This window comes from Euprymna scolopes, chromosome 29 (genome assembly GCF_053919585.1).
Source record: "Euprymna scolopes isolate OS-2025 chromosome 29, ASM5391958v1, whole genome shotgun sequence".
Taxonomy (NCBI): domain Eukaryota; kingdom Metazoa; phylum Mollusca; class Cephalopoda; order Sepiida; family Sepiolidae; genus Euprymna; species Euprymna scolopes.
The window spans coordinates 19,892,195-19,909,694 of NC_136510.1; the positions used below are offsets into that span (position 1 = coordinate 19,892,195).

General features: G+C 33.0%; 1 protein-coding gene across 1 annotated transcript in view; it reads left to right on the plus strand.

Annotated features, from left to right (window-relative positions):
* The window catches only part of LOC145252533 (uncharacterized), a 55,571-nt gene that overhangs the window by 535 nt on the left and 37,536 nt on the right, over nt 1-17,500 (plus strand). The gene's annotated exons all lie outside the window — the stretch shown is intronic.

The window sequence follows — 17,500 nt, forward strand, 5'->3', positions numbered from 1 at the left end:
AAAGGCTCCGTTTTTTTCCTCCATATTTAGAATGCGCTTCTAAATAATAATTGTTTTTTTTTTTCCATATTCAGCAATGTTTGTATTCTGCATAAGTACGCAAAGAAATGTACCTATATATGTGTATGCATGCAAGTTTGTTTGCATATATATATATATATATATATATATATATATATGTATATGTGTGTGTGTGTGTGTGTGTGTGTGTGTACATTAGCAGGCCGCCTGGCGTTGCCGGTCCTACGATACAATATTTTAATTCATACGGATTATGAAATTATTCTTATAGAAACAATTCTCTATCAATTATTATATTAAACCTTGCAAGGCACACAGAGTTTTATTATATATATATATATATATATATATATATATATATATATATATATATATTAATTCATCTATAATCCCTTTTTTCATATATATATATATATATATATATATATATATATATATATATATATATATATATATATATATAGTCTGTCGCCCAAAAGTAAATTGCTTGTAATAAGAATTAAACCTGCCACTTATATTTCTTTCTTTCTTATTAAGATGAGAGCGAATAATTTGTTTTATTTGGATTATTTGGACTTATGTTCTCAAAACGTTTCGGGCGATCTAACCTCCGAACTCCTTCAAGTGCGACTTGAACTCGAGAATTTTTACATCATTTGTGACATAAAATAGACTATTTCTAAGTAAAATTCAGTTCTCAGTTACACTCTCCTGGAGGTTGAAGGTTCAATCATGAGCACGGATGATACCAAAAATACCGTTACGAAATTATTTAAGATGTTTACGTAGTAATGGCTGACAGAACAAGGGCAAGCTACTCTTGTGGATTAAATACAGGATTTCGTTCAAAACTTTTTACAGATTCCTGATTTTAGTATGAAGAAACCCGTGGCGCAGTGTTAGAATACTTGGACAAATCTAGTGTAAACGTGTTATTCTTCTGAGGGTTGAAGGTTCAATTCCCATAGTGGGCGACTAAAAAATACAATTTTTAATTTCTTCAGAACCTCTATTAAGTCATAGTTGACGAAACAAGAGCATGCTACCCCCCCCCCCCGTGAAGTAAATAAAGGGTTCTGCTCGAAATTCAGTCTAAATTCAGAGTTTGACAAGATACACCTTTTTTTTCTTTTTTTTTACATGGAGTTCACCACTTATCAAGGCCCAATGGCCACTCAGGGATAAGAGTTATTGTGTGTACAGTAATCAAAGGGATAGTGTAGCAATAGTATTGGAGAATTGGTAAGGTGTCATTACTTAGAGGGGGGGTCGGTTCATCAGGAATTTGTTTGTGTTGGACTTGAAGACATCCAGGGTGAAGTTGGGAGGGAAACAGGCAAGCGGAACAGAGTTTCACAGGCGTGCAGTTCTAAGAAAGAAGCTTTGTTCATAGTATTCACGTTTTGATTTAGGCACAGATCCCCCACCACACTTTAGCACCTCAAGGTACATTTAGGTTTTGACTTTGAAACTGACTTCGAAGTTGTCGGGTGACATGATGTGCAACTCACTTAAAACCACACCAAAAACCATAACTGTGGCCGGAAACTTTGTTTTTCTCACTTTGTGCACGTATCTGTTATTTGTGTCAACATGGCGATGCATTTTGAAGATGCTGGCAATAACTTGGATCAATAGAAAGCATAAGTTGTACGGCAGCGCATCTCTGATCTTGCTTTCAGACATGATAGAAGGCTCCTATCGCTCTTGGGATTTGTACACAACTGGCCAACTAGTAGATGGTCTACAACCAAAAAACGAAACCCGGCTTTCCTCAAATTGAAATGAAATTATGTCGTCTTTTCTAGGGCGGCAATTTTATCGTTTCACATTGTACCTTAAGCGCCCCGACCGTAAAATGCCAACAGGGTTGGTCAGGCAATTTTTAATATACAAGAGAGCTCGTCTAGAAGCAGTCTTAATTCACTTCATTATTCTAACCTTGTGTCACATCTTCCTGCGATGGGAAGGAAATAAATATCTTTCTTAATTGAACTAACTAATGAGTAATTATTTAACTAGTGATATGGGGGGGGGGATACAAATAATATTTTCGATTCCGATACAATTACTGATTCTGATTCCTATTTTTTTAAAATCTCTAAATATTTAATTATGGAGTTGTCTTTTTGTATGTTTTGTTTTTAAATGTCGTATATTATCGTATACATCTTCGCAATATATGCATATTCAATCGCAAACGTAGAAATTATTCTTCTGTGTTTGATCTATAGATTTTAGCTTTACTGGTAGTTTAAAATAAATATTTATGATTTTATCATTAATTCCAGCAAGTTTTAAAAAATAAAAAACAAAAGGCAATTAAAAAAAATCGTTTTCAGCATCAGAAAATAGATACATTTTTTTCGATTTTGATACCGACTCCGATACCTTCCAAAATTCCGATTTTCCGATTCTCGACACCAATACGGTTAATCCTCTCAACATTAGCTTATGGGTTAAAAGATACGTCATACACTGTATTACGGTACAATCAGATTACATGAGATTCGAATAATTTGAAATATTAACAAAATTGAAATGTTTGACTTTGGAATTCCATCCCCGTTTCCTGCTTCCCAAACTGTACTAACATGCAAAACTGTAAATGTGAACAAACATCTCTCTTCTCAACTCCCTACTCATAGTAGCCCCTTAGTGACAATTTGCCTTGATGGAGTGGAAATGATTAAATAAAAAAGATCAAAAACTAATTCCTGAAATGATTGATGATGGTTTCGAAACAGAATTAAAAACTGGCTTCGAAATCTAGTGGTTGATCATCTTTCCCACTCCCTGCGACCTTCTTTACCACAGAAGAGATGTTGCGAGCCTGTCTCTGCTCTATCACTATTTTCACAAAATACTCAACTAGCTACAACCACTATAAAAATTTCCCTCACACTCTATCTGTGCCTAAATCTAAATAAAAATCCCATAAACAAAGTTGCTGTCCTATAATTGCCCGCATGTGAAAGTTTGTTTCGCTGGCCCGTTTCCTGCAGACTACAACATGGTCGTCTTCAAGTCCAATGTAAACAAGTTCTTGTTGAGCCGCCTCCTTAAATAATCAAATTTCACCCAATTTCCATCAAAACTAATCAAGAAGCTGTTGTCTCTGTTATCACCGTACACTGATTAACACTTATCCTCGAGTAGCCTTTGGACCATGATAAGTGGTGACTCACTAGTAAAAAAAATACTAAAAAGACAGGACATTGATCAATTTTTCAATTAAATTTTTGGTACTTCTTCATTAATTATTTCTTCATTAATGAATCCCCGATTACCAAGGCAAAACCCCTAAAGGATACGGGTTAAAAGATGAATATGATATCAATTGAATGATGAAGAATAATATTAGAGGATTGAAAATGATCAATTGAATGAAAGTTTGTTTATATGGGATTTAAAAACGACCATGATGTAGAATGCAGGAAAGCAGTTCAGCGGTAATGTATCCCACCTATAAGACGTTCTTGGAAAGGAACATTGTTCATGGAAATTCTATTTGATGTTAGGAACACGGAAGAAAAAAGAGAATATCTTTACATAAGTTTTTTTCTGCGAATCTTTTACAAGAAGAAATTCTTAAATTCAATAAGTGAGATGGTGTTGATAATATATATCTAATCAACACCATCTCACTTAATCAGAAGTCAAGAGGATTTGAAGAAAAGGTATGAAAATTGTAGATTCCGATTGCGTGGTAAAATCCATGGTGGACGTTCTTTAAAGCAGTTGGGTAATCAGATCCAAGTTGTATATTAGGTAATATATAAATATATATAACTACTTCATTTACTCACATAAAATTAATATACGAGAGTATAAATTTATGCGTAAACTTTAAGTATTTACTTCAAAAGTGCCCAATACGTAGGTAGAGCTAGTTAGTAATTTATAAAATATATATGGCGATTAAGCTACACTGAATATTCCGCGTTTCATCCACTCTAGGACTCTAAGAATATTCAGTGTTGCTTAATCGCCATATATATTTTATAACTTATTATATATATATATATATATATATATATATAGTGTTATAATGGAATAAATCCAGAGGAAATCCGGGTATGAGAGCTCAATGTGGTAAACAGAGCAATAAGATAAAAATTATAACACGGAAATTACATAATTGCATCGACAATTATGTAATTTCCGTGTTATAATTTTTATATTATATATATATATATATATTAAATCATATATATGTATATATATATATATATATATATTAAATCATATATATGTATATATATATATTAAATCATATATATATATATATATATATATATATATATTACAATAGAAAAATGGTTAAGCATAAACATGGAAAAGAAAAGGACAAGATATTCTAGTAAAAATATAATAAATTTATAAACTAAAATATTGCAGTATTAAGAATTGATTATATAACGTTAAACTGAACTAAAAAATTCATAATGCTTCAATATTTTAAGTTATAAATGTATTATATTTTACTAGAATATCTTGTCCTTTACATTTTTATGTTTAAGCTTAACCATATTACTTTTCATGCTCGCATTTTTCTATTGTAATCCATGATTTTTCCAGGTTTTCAATAAATTCACTTGTTCTTTGTTTAATTTCAGTCTTTTTTATTTTTGCCCCCATAAACATACATACATATATGTAATAACAATATACTCGTCTGGTTTCATTCTCTCTGTTTCACTTGTTACTCCTCTCCCCACAATAGCGGTGAATTAATAGCAACACTAGTCGCTGAAGCGACGTGGATGCAATAGAAACCAATCATAAAAACGTCGCTCACCTCCTTTCGAATTTTACGGTTTTTAACACCAGTAAATTCATCATAACTTTTTTTTTTCTGAACGAAAATTGGAAAGAAATTTTCACAATATAGCTGAGAATTTGATCTATAGACTAATAAATATTTGCAATTTGGTCGACAAATGAGTGAACGGTGAAGCTTTAAAGCAGTTCTAAATGGCTAAAACTGTTACTTAACCATGTAGTCAAACACTACAGTGTTCGAATGATACATAACGTTTTTGGCGGTACAAAACTTTATAATGGTTTTAAACAAGATATCTGAAGTCATGTCAAGCTGAGAAACAACCACACAATAAAATTAGAGGGAGAAGCGAAACACATTGATAAAAACGATTTCAGAATAAATGGATCAATTTATTCTGAAATCGTTTTTATCAATGTCTTTCTCGCTTTCCCTTCTAATTTTATTGTGCGATTGTTTCTCAATTCGACATGATTCCAGATATCTTGTTTTAGACAAACACACACACATTATATATATATATATATATATATATATATATATATATATATATATATAATGATGATCAATACAAGCACACACATTATATATCGATGCCTATGTTCAGTCTCGAAAGACAAAGGATACCTCTTGTAGGGGCAGCTGCGCATGAAATTGTGAGGCAAGGGTTACGCAATCCTCAACCACACCTCTCCTGAATCGGCACTGTTTGAGTCCAGTAGCAGGAAAAGTTCAGGACAACTGTAAACAATGCCGAGATAAGCGGAGAGCACATATAGCACCTAGAAGTCACAAATGGTCACCCATTTAGTACTGACCAGGTACGACGTTGCTATATATATATATATATATATATATATATATATATATATATATATATGTGTGTGTATATATATATATATATATATATATTAAATCCCCGAAACAGTGTTTCATGGTAAACAACTGATAATCCCTTGAAAAATAAATTATTGATATTATAGTAAATTCGAGAGCGAGTTGATGCAGTGATTGCAGGTGATTAAATGACTTACTGACTAGATGGTTTTCTAACGAATGATAAAAAATATTTTTGTATAGTTTTAAAGGTTAAAAACTTCAAAGACTATATATATATATATATATATATATATATATATATATATATATATATATATATATATATATAAAGATGAGAAGGAAAGTATTTCTTCCGAACTTCCGCGGATTAAGCACAACCCACTTAATTTGTGTTTCCTTTTTGAAAATTAAATGTTTTTCATACTTCTTATAGTGTTTTAAAATTTTTTATTAATTCTTTGTTCTTATATATATATATATATATATATATATATATATATATATATATATATATATTCGGTGAATACTCTGCGACTGTTTACTGTTCACACCTGCTAATTTGGCATTTATAAATATCTAATTCTTCCCCATGTGTTTATTTCTGGTGACATAAAGGTGGAATATAATCACACGAAGTCAAGGCTAACTTTGTGATTGAGTGCGAATCTCCCAAATGGCAGTAATTATCACTTCCTATACTGATCATTATGCAAGCACGAAACACTAATGTCTTTCTGTGTAAAAATGATTGCAATATTTATTTTTTAAATGTTATTATCGTTATAAAGCCCATTTAAGAAAGTTAAGTTGAGGCATCTGAAATTAAGAAGAAACGATCAACCTAAACTCACATGCAATATTCCGACTTTCTGTCGTTGAATACTATGACTGTTTACTGTTTATGTTTGTTGACTTGACATTTATACATAATAAATTTCCCTTCTGTACATATAAAAATAATTGTTAGTATTAATTAAAAAAATATCACACGCATATATACGTATGTATATATAAATAATTGATTAATTTCCTTAAATCATAATGCTTAGCATGAATAAAATTTTTTTTTTAATGCTCAATACCCGTGTAGAGCTTTTATAAATAAAATTGTAAATACATTATCAAGAGTCTATGCGGATCAATCAACGTTTCTACATTTCAATATCGTCGTCAGGATTCCAAATCCTTAAGACGACATATAAGTCAAAATGTTGATTGATCAGCGTAGACTTCTCATATATATATATATATATATATATATATATATATATATATATATATATATATATATATATATATATCTGTATGTGTGTGTAAGGAATTTGGGAGACTTTACTTTTTATCACTTTCAGCGCTTTAATTACGCGTTTTATGAAAATTAAACAGGAAAAATTTCAACTTCCGGATTTCAGCATTTTCAGAAAAGTTAATTCCCCCAAAATACCTCGATGCTCAAATATTATGTACGGCGTTAAATAAAATCACTAGTAAATTCAAACTGAAATTTCAAATAGTTAGAGGTCTGGAATGTAATTAGTGTTATTAAATAAATAAATATTAGGTATTTACCAAATGTAAAGAAATTCACGATTTTTTAATGTTAAAATATTTTACGATAGTTTAACATCAAAATGCTCGTTATCTTCAAAGTAAAATAATATAGGACTGACTCTTTTGGTGCCGTGACCAGGATTTTGACGTAAGTATTTTTCAAAATTTTTGATTACAAAAAAACTATGTGAATCAGAAATAATGTTGTTTTATTTTAATATTATATGCGTTTTGAACAAAAAGCTCCTGTATAATTTTGTGACATTTTCTGTAGGGAAAATCATTGTTTTGGGGTTTATCATAAGTGAAATAAGTAAAAATTGTAATGATGTAGAGATTTGGATTAGTTATAATTAGGGCTAGGACAACAGCATATTCTTTTTATTGTGTTGAATCTCGAGTGTGTATCTGTTGATATGTTCTTTTATATAAAGTGATGTGGTTCTCGGTTGATTAACTGTGTCTGTGTCGGGTATATACTTGAGAGTAAAAACATTGATAAGAATATGCTGTTGTCATAGCCCTAGTTATAATGGATGCAAATAGTCCGTCAGTAACACAAAGACCATCAGATAATTCTATGAGTGATGGATAACTCGGGCTAGTAGTTAGTTTGAAGTTAAGGAGGAGCTCAGCCATTAGTAGAGCGAAACAGCGTAGTTACAAAGGTCTTCAGTGTCATTCTCTCCTCGTTACAGAACAAGATAGCAGGGCATGACTTTTTCCACAATTTCTTTATCAGTTCATTTATCTGTCTAAGCTGAGAATGGTGCATCCGTAAGTAAGGCATTCACCTGCTATCTCATATATTCCAACTGAGAGATTTTTTAAAGATTCTTACGGTCTCTGTAAATCCAATCGTTAGAATCTATCCTGCACTTGAGTCACTGGGTATATTTGTAAGGTAATTTATAAATGTTTACTTTCATGAGTCCAGTTATTCTTATAATTACTGGAATGATAGAGATCTTCCTAAGATTCCAGTTTCTTTTTATGTCATGCATAAGACGGTGATATTTCGTTATTTTCTCCCTCTTAGCTGTTTTCCTTAGTATCATTAAGGAGACTAACTTCTGCTAAGGTTGCTTCTTTTTTCTTCGTGTTCCATATCACTATGCAAGCATCAATATCTCACTTATGGGGTCTGGAGTGAACCCCGTGATTTAATTACCCTGACATGTTAATTAACAGAAACAAATGAAGCAAGTAATGCGATCGAATTGTTCCCCAAAGTTGATATTTATTTGCTTCCCCACTGAGCATATTAGACACAAAACCGTTTTTTAATGTGGAGAGATTGGAGAAATGGGGACCAGCTCCCCGGGGGAGTAGGGGAGCTGGATAGTGACAATCGGTATGAAGGGTTTCCCCTACATTGACCAATATGTGATTGCTACAAGATCAGTGGTCTTATATGTGGGGTTGCTCCCACATATGGTCTTTGATCGCAGTATCTGCCGGAACAGATGGTATTTATTTGCTCCCCCACCGAGCAAATTAGGCACAAGGCCGATTTTTAAAGTGAGGAGTGAAGGGGAAATGGGGACCAACTCCCCGGGGAGTAGGGGAGCTGGATAGTGACAATTGGTATGAAGGGTTGCCCCTACATTGACCAAGGTCTTATATGTGGGGTTGCCCCCACATATGGTCTTTGCTTGCAGTATCTGCCGGAACAGATGGTATTTATTTGCTCCCCCACCGAGCAAATTAGGCACAAGGCCGATTTTTAATGTGAGGAGTGAAGGGAGGGGGAAGGGAAAGGGGGGACCAGCTCCCGAGAGGTGGGAAATGGGAACTGGTTAAAGGTCAGGCATGTGGGGTTGCCCCCACATCTGGTCTTTGCTAGTCATAGCTAGTCCTAGCTAGTCATAGCTTGCAGTATCTGCCGGAACAGATACTACACAAAAGCGATTTGATCTTGCCCAAAAGGCCAAGCTATCTCAAAAATGGGATTAAGAGTTCCTCAGAGTTAAGGCACACTTTGTAATCACGCATGAAGTTCAAAATGGAGACCTTTAGGTAGGTGTATCCCTTGAGAAAAAAACAATCAAAAAAAAAAAAAAAACAAGAAAATAATCAGAAAGAGAAAACACAAAGAAATCATTAAAATTCCAAGCATCCATTTTATATATTTGTTTTAAAATCAAAAGCCAGAAACCGTAGTATAACGGTGTATATTAGTTATTAACAAGCAGTTCTAAGTATGAATTGCCTTCAATCAGTTTCCAGACCTTTTTTTTGTACGGCCATTTTAAAATTGTCGTAGACTCTTGAAAATTTAGTCTGTCATTGCTATACATTTTATGAGATGAGTGTCCAATTTTTATGATTTCAGGTTCCAATGAACAGCTACAGCAGCAATTGGAATACACCCTACTAAAGCCTGATTGTCACAGCTGGTGAATTTCAAAAATGCAATCTGAACAGGAGGACACTTTAGAAGAACGATATGCAATAAAATACTGTTTTAAACTTGGAAAACAAGTTTTTGGAAAAAAAAAATGATGCTCGCTCCATGCAAGATGGTCTAAAAGCAGTCTAAAGCATTCCATACGTATTGGTCCAAACGCAGTCTAAAGCATTCCATACGTATTTCACAGAAGCGTATGGAATGCTTTAGACTGCTTTTGGACCATCTTGCATGAATCGAGCATCAATTTTTGAGTGGCATAAGAGATTCAATGAAAGGCAGGGAGTCTGTGAGGGAGGCTGAAGGGTTCTGGAGGAGTAAGGAAGTAGGAACACCAAAGTTGATTGGCCAAATAAAGAATTTCATAGATAAGAATAATCGTGTGTCTATAGAGACAATAAGTGCACAGTTTGATGTCAGTGTGGGAACTGTACTCACAATTATTCACGGGGAACTGAAGATGTGGAAGATTTGCACCTGTCCACAACCGCATCCTTGTCACAGACTATTTAACCAATATGTGCAGCAAGACAATTCGTCACCATCCCGATCATCCAGACCTTGCTCCCCGTGACTTTTGGATATTTCCTAAGCTCAAGGAAAACTTTAGAGGCTGTCGTTATAGGACAATTGAGGGGATGGACAAGGCTGTGACGAGGGTCATTGACACGCCTACACAAGAGGTTTCCATGGAGCCTTCCAGAAGTTGTTAGATAGGTACAACACGTGCATTGCAGCCGGAGGTGATTACTGCGAAGGGTACTGAAGTTTCATGTGTGTACTATCAATAAAAGTGCCCATACAAAAAAGTCTTGAAACTTATTGACGGCACTTCGTAACAGTCTTATGGCATTAAAGACTTAATCCCTTTTCTCATGCGATAATAACTGAGAATAACATAGTAATTAGTCAATACATTTACATCGTCATGATGACAGAACAAGAACAATCTATCTCATTGAGTTAAGGAAATTCTGTCGAAGATCGATATAAAGTAATTGTCTGTATATTTGAGATGAGGTGTTTTCATTTATTGGGATTGTCGGACTGACTTTCTCATCTTGGTTGTTATAGTCACAACGTTTCGGCCGTTTTGCCCTCCGGCCTTCATCAGGTGCTTTGTATCGAACTGGGGAACCGTTTGTTAGGAGTCTCGAACCCAACCCTTTATTATTATTACGTGTTCGGACTCCAGCTTGGCTCTGGGACATAGTTGCTGATTCTCTGTTTTGAATGTTACCTTTCACTGCCTTCGTTCAAGATTGAACTCAGCACCTTTGGGTAACTGTAAACTTTGATACAACGTCTAGGACCACTCGGCCATATGTCACTAGGTTCGAGACTCCTAAAAAACGGTTCCCCAGTTCGATACAAAACACCTGATGAAGGCCGGAGGGCAAAACGGCCGAAACGTTGTGACTATAACAACCAAGACGAGGAAGTCAGTCCGACAATCCCAATAAATCGATATAAAGATTCCCATGTTCGAAAAGATGCACCTTAAGAAGGTCGTAGATTACATCAACTAAAACTTTGCGTAAAAATGAGAATAATAGTCCGAAAAATCTAAATAATTGAGATTGTGGTACAATAATGTAAAACCTGCGCCACACACACACACACACACACACACACACACACACACACACACACACATACATATATATATATATATATATATATATATGTGTGTGTGTGTGTGCGTGTGTGTGTGTATTTCTAAGGAAAACATTTGTTTGTAAAAACCGTTTTTTATTCAGTAGAACATTATTTTATTGGCGTTGAGTATCCTTGCCAAAAAGCCGTGACAGACATCAGATTGCAATCAGACCACACAAGCATGACTGCCAAACACTTCAGTTTTATTTTAGACAAGATGGCGTTTGCTGATAGAGATTTTCGCCTTAACTCTACACTCTTGACTTTTTGTTAGACTGCCTTAATCCGTAATGATAATTTGGATGAACTAAAACCGTTCATTCGTACAGACCTTCTGCATCGCCGTTTGTATAAATTTCATGGCCATATGGATTCTCTGACTGAAGGTAAAATTTACAATCACTCAATAGATATCTTTTACTTACTAACACTTCGCTGATATTGCTTCTAGAGAATTTCATTTCATTTAACTGTAATCATTATTAGGTATCAAAGAAGACTAAACATTGTTAACATGTAGATTCCGTCGCAAGGAAACAGTAAAATATAAGAGCAGAGAAATTCGACTTGTTTTCTCAGTTTTACATAAAAGGCCTTTGTTCATATTTCCAACAACGCACTGCATCTTGTTTTAAACAGTTCATTTTTCGTATGAATATGTCTTTTTAAGACGCTCTCGTCACCCACGTGTCGCTCGCTGTTATATTTTGGCCATGTCTCGAAGAAATGCTTCTCTTGAACGCAATTCTTTTCCTAGTTTTCGCCACATGTATATTTTTTATTGTCTCTATTGTGATATCACATCGCGCAGTCGGCTTTGTCATTTGCTTAGGTTGGCTGTCATACACTGCTGTTAACAGCGATAGCGGCTCTGTTACATCAAGTTTCTAAAAAAAAAAAAACATTCCGCGTTGAAATAAAAATCACATTAATATATACATTGACATTTGCTTATTTAAGGTTAACTGTCTCGTCAATTATAGAGACGGCCATTTTCTAGATCATAGTTTATTCGTCTTATACTTTATGGTGGACTTTTTTGAGGCCACGAATCCTACAGATGTGGAGTCGGGTAATGGTCTAATTGTGTGCGCATGCTCGGCTTCCTTATACATCTACTTTGTCCAACCCCTTTCAATCTAAAACTGAAATCTATCTATATATCTATAAAAGTGAATGTGTCTGTGTGTTTGTCTGTCTGTGTGTCTGTGTACATTTCCTTACGCAATAACCCTGTCAATTTTTAGTCTACAGACTCGAAATTTGATATGCAGAGTACTGAGATTTGGGAAACTCGATGTGATCGGGTTTCGGCCAGAAATTTTGCTGTTAAAAGGTCAAAGTACAACGATTTGACTTTTGAGAACTCTACCAAACTCCTCCGACAATTTTTGGTCTAAACACTTGAAATTTTAGATATAGGTTCCTTGGACATGGATTTAACTTAATAACTTGATTTGAGCCCAACACAATAAATGTTAAGGTGTCATAATAGGAGTCAAATTTAAAAAAATTGACCTGTTTTTGTTTTTTTATTGTTTTGCTCAGTATACGCCTCAAAACACACGGGCAACGCGGGGAACCCATGCTAGTATATCTATAAAAGTGAACGCGTCTGTGTATCTGTCTGTGTGTCTGTTTGTGTACATTTCCTTACGCAACAACTCTGTCAATTTTTAGTCTACAGACTCGAAATTTGATATACATGGTACTGATATTTGGAAAATTCGAGGTGATCGGTTTTCGGCCAGAAATTTGGCTGTAAAGGGGTCAAAATTCAACGATTTGATCTTTGAGAACTCTACCAAACTTCTCCGACAATTTTGGGTCTAAACACTTGAAATTTTAGATATAGGTTCCTTGGACATGGATCTAACTTAATAACTTGATTAAACCCCTAATCAATAACTGTTAAGGGGTCATAATAGGGGTCAAAATTTTAAAAAAATTGACCCTTTTTTTTTTTTTTTTGCTCAGTATACACCTCAAAGCACCCGGTCAACGCCGGGAACCCATGCTAGTATATCTATAAAAGTGAACGTGTCTGTCTGTCTGTCTGTCTGTGTCTGTGTACATTTCTCTACATAATATTTTAAGTCTACAGACTCGAAGTTTTATATACAGGAAGAAAGTCGGAGTTTACATCAGCTAAAACGGTGATAATATCCAAGATGAGAACAGTAATCCGAATTATCAAAACAATGCACATTCTCATCTCAAAAATGCAGAAACACAATGTTTGCATATCCATGTAATAACAGCGCTTTCAAAAATGTGCTTTGCATGCAACTGCACAGAACACCAATTAACGATTTATTTTCTCGATTTTTTTTTCTTTTTTTAAGCATCAACTGGAAATTCCAGAATCTCAAATTCGAGCCGATTCATTTTACGGTCGGATTAAACGTTTGCGTTTAGAGTATCGTCTTTTTGAAAACAAATTCGTTGTTTCCGGAGAGTTCTTGCACAGACAAATTAGCAAGGGTCGGATTTTTCATGTTCGTCTGTAAGTTTGTGTCATGCTTTCAGAATTTACGAAGAATTTGGGTTAGTGAGTAAGGATTACGTATTGACAATAAATAGATGCATTACGGTGAATGTTTTGTTATGCATGCTCAATTATGGAAAATTGATAGTCATGAAGCTTAAATAATTGAGTCAATTAATTTGGACCTTGATTTTATTGGTATATGAACATTATTGACTTTTAATATATTACAATTTTGGTTAAAATACTAATAAGGTATATATATATATATATATATATATATATATATATATATATATATATATATATATATAAAATTCCCGAAAGGATGAAACACTAGTGTCTGTAGGTATTTAATTATTATAGTAAAAAAATAATTATGACAGCCCCTTTAAGAAATTTGTTTCTTATCGTTGAGCACTTTCAGTTGAATTAATGTCGGTCAATTTAGCTCTTATGCATAGATCATCGTATAACGATTAGATCACTTTCTGACTGACGTAAATGAACATTTAAAATTAAGATGTTTAAATTCAACGTCATTTCACGCGGTTAATGGTAGCCGAATGTATTAGGTATTCGCTAATGTCTCGTGTTGCGGGGCTCAAATCGTTCGACTGGTATTAATCGTGACACCCTGCACTGAAGATTCCCGAAAGCATGAAACACTAGTGTCTGTATGTATTAAAAATATTATTGTAATAAAACAAATATATATTTTTTGTTCACCTATGAACGAAACAGAACCGTAAATGAATCGAATATTTTGTTTTGAAAAAAAAAAAAAAAGATTTGTAAAGAGAATAAAATCATGGACCAATATTATGCTCTGTTATTATATCCTAAAATCATTGAGCTTCTGATTTACAAATGATAGGTATATAGAAAAAATGCAATCCATACGTAAAAAGGTATATAATTACGTAGCGATATATATATATATATATATATATATATATATATATATATATATATATATATATATAAAGCTAAACGTTTGTGTGTGTGTGTCTGGTCACGAATAGGCTCCTATATGGTTGACTATTTCAAAAAACTGATTACATATAATGATAAAAGATTAATTGAGGATCAGGAATGTGTATGCTAGATCTGGCAGAACGGTGGTTCATAAAAATTGTGGGGTCTGTGTTCGCGCCTGGTCCGCAAAGTATGGAAATAAAAAATGAAAAAAAAAAACGTTTACAAGGGTTTTTGATATAGATGTACATATTAATACTTTGATAAGTATGTTTCAACTTAAATAGGCATGGTATAATAAAATTGTGGGGTCTGCGTTCGCGCCTGGCCTCCATAGAATGGAAATAGGCACAAACTTTAATAAAGACTTTTCATATCAATCTGCGTATACTTTGATAATTATGTTTCAGTTTGAAGAAATATGGTATAATAAATTTATGGGGTGTTCGTTCGCGCCTGACCTCCATATAATGTAAATATGTCACAAAGTTTAACAAGGTCTTTTAAACGGGGTGAGAGTCCGCAATAACACCTTAACTTTTATCTTAATTTACGTTAGCTTTTATTTAATTTTTTCAGTTGAATCATATTGCGTCGAATAAATTCACCTCATAAATTCACGTTCTTATTAAAGTGAAAGCCAAAAAAAAAAAATATGTCGGAATTTTAGACAATTCTCGACACAAATTTAGCATAAGTCTGTTTTTTTCCTTCTCCACTTGCACGTGACACTCTTTCGAAAGTAGATAAATAGATAAATAATTAAAAATAAGAACCTTACTTGTTATCGTGTCAAAAGAAGGAAAAAATTCTGCTCACGTGATTACGTGTCTTTTTAAAAACAATTACATAACCTTTGTATTTTTATTTATATAACTGTTTAAGCTTTTTTTATCAGTGTACTAGAAGGAATTCAGTTGATTACAACCCTTTCTGCGTGTTCCTTATGTTACAATAGAACAACCCTGAATCCGACGGCGCAATACTACACCGTTCAATACTATAAAACGGAAACGAAGCTGTTTTGCTTGAAAAGGGCGCCATTTTCTTCTTATTCATATTTATATCGATTTTTTTATTTAAAAAACTAAAGTAATTACGTGTTTACTTTTTTAATATCCCATTTTGCTGTTTCGGATTATTTTACTAAAGTAAGTAAAGCTTCATTATTTTTCAAAACTGTTTTTGTTTCTTTGTTTTTCGATATTTCATCGATATTATTTAGTAAGAGTGTTTAGCAGAAAAGACAACAAACGACTACCCGAAAACACAAATATACAAGAAATAAATGCTGCCATTGTCAATAAAAGTTCAGTTCATGTTTTTTTTTTGTTTTGAAATAGTTTTTAATGCTGTTTACTTGAAATAATTTCAGCAACCGAAATTAAAACGAAATTTGAGGCGGTAACTACTTAAATGAATTTTTATATAAACTACACATGACATAATCGATTATTCCTCAAGCACAAAATAACGGAAAACATTAAAATATGTTTATAAATATTCCTTACGTTGACGGAAATTTCTTAAATTATTAACACAGAATGCTCACGTGTCCCTCCTTCAAATTGAAAATGGGGCTCTCCATTTCAAAGTCGCTGCCATTTGGATTTGTTTTTAAACGAGTTCGTGAATTAAAAAACATTTTTTTACAAACTACTTAAAAATACAAACCAATGAATTTTTCTACCATAAAAGTACCTTTTATTGACTATGGTAACATTTATTTCTTATATATTTATATTATTATATATATAACATTTTCTCTTTGTAAGGAAACATAATTTTGTTGGTCACTCTTGGCTACGAATGGAAAAAAAGTTGATATGAAAAATATATTTTCGCGAAAATTATCTTTACTCTGATCATATTTTGCTCTGGGTAAAATTTTTGAGTATTTAAACCTATCTCTTTACAACCTCCTCCTTTTCATAGCCTATCATAATTTCATCAATCACAGTCCATTTTCTGTAGGCTGTTTTTGAACCCAGTCAACGACGCGTACTTCTGCTAGTATATATATATATATATATATATATATATATATATATATATATATATATATATATATATATATATATATATATATATATATATATGGCGATTAAGCTACACTGAATATTCCGCGTTTCATCCACTCTAGGATTCTGCAGGCTTATGAAAATGAAGTAGTTGTATATATATATATATATATATATATATATATATATATATATATATATATATATATATATATATATATATATATATATATATATATATAAGGAAAAAGAATTTTTGTTTTTGTTTTTAGCATTGATTACATTCTTGGAAAGGTTTACAAGTAAATGTATTGCTCGAGAGATTACTCCAAAAATAATTTATAATAAATTTTTATTACGCGGAGTTTCAAAGAATGCTATCCTTTTTATTCTTCTCTTCAGAGGAAAGAAAGAAATTAGCATGTTATTATTATAACTGAGCTAAAATTTTCTGGTTAGCCATTAAATAAAACAGCACTTTCTGATGGTTAGTTATAAATTGCAAAATAAATGTGTTCATGTTAGTTAAAAAAAAAAAAATTAATAGGGAGAGAATGGGGGGGGGACAAACCGGAAGTAAAAGCTTCAGCGTGCATGAAGACTCACTCGATTGTAAATCCAAAAAGCAAAAGAAATTATAAAAACCCTACAAATAGTCAGAGTTTCAAAACCAGTAGAATGTGCAAGTGAGTTTTAGAGGGAAAAATAATCCAAATGGAGAAGTAATTTCAGATCGAGAAATAATA